Genomic DNA, 701 nt, shown 5'->3' on the forward strand with positions numbered 1-701 from the left:
CCGCGGGGCCGGCGCGCGCGCGTCACCGCCGGGGGTCCGCCGGGGCCATGCCCTTCCCGGGGCCGGGGGCGAGGCGGCGCGGCTTCCCAGCGCGGCGCGGCGCGGCGAGCCGGCGCCCTTTTATGCGCGTCGCGCAGAGACTTCCCCGAGTGCACGCCTCGGCCCACCCCCGCCCTGCCCCACCCCGGGGAGACGGGGCGCGGGCCCCGGCGCAGGGACCCTGGCCGCGCCGCTCTGCGCTCAGCCCTCCTCTCGGCTGTTCATGGCGCCGCGTCCCGAGTGGGCACGCCTCGTCCACGCCGCCGGGTGGAACGGCAGGGGCCAAGCGCACACGGCTTTGGGAAGGAGGGCGGCGGGTCCGAGACGAGCTCCGGGGACCCGAGGGAGCGGCCGAGGCCCGGAGCGCGGTGCGAGCTGCAGCCCGAAGTCCGCACCCGGAGCGCCCTTCCCAGCGGAGTTGGAGAGGGTCTCCTGCTTTCCGCGGAGGAGAGAGGGAACAGGGTTTGCACTCCCCTGGGCGGGCCGGAGTGTCCTCTGGCCGCGCCTCCGAACCCGGGGGCTGGCAAGAGACGGCTGCGCCCGCCGGCATCCCCCGCTCCGCCCGCGCCACGAGGGGCCGGCGCGGCGGCCACGTGAGCCCCGCGGCCACGCCCTCCCGCCTCTGCTGCGGCTCCTGGCCTCCAGCCTCCCTCCCCCTGCCA

Source organism: Hyperoodon ampullatus (genome assembly GCF_949752795.1).
Source record: "Hyperoodon ampullatus genome assembly, chromosome: X".
Taxonomy (NCBI): domain Eukaryota; kingdom Metazoa; phylum Chordata; class Mammalia; order Artiodactyla; family Ziphiidae; genus Hyperoodon; species Hyperoodon ampullatus.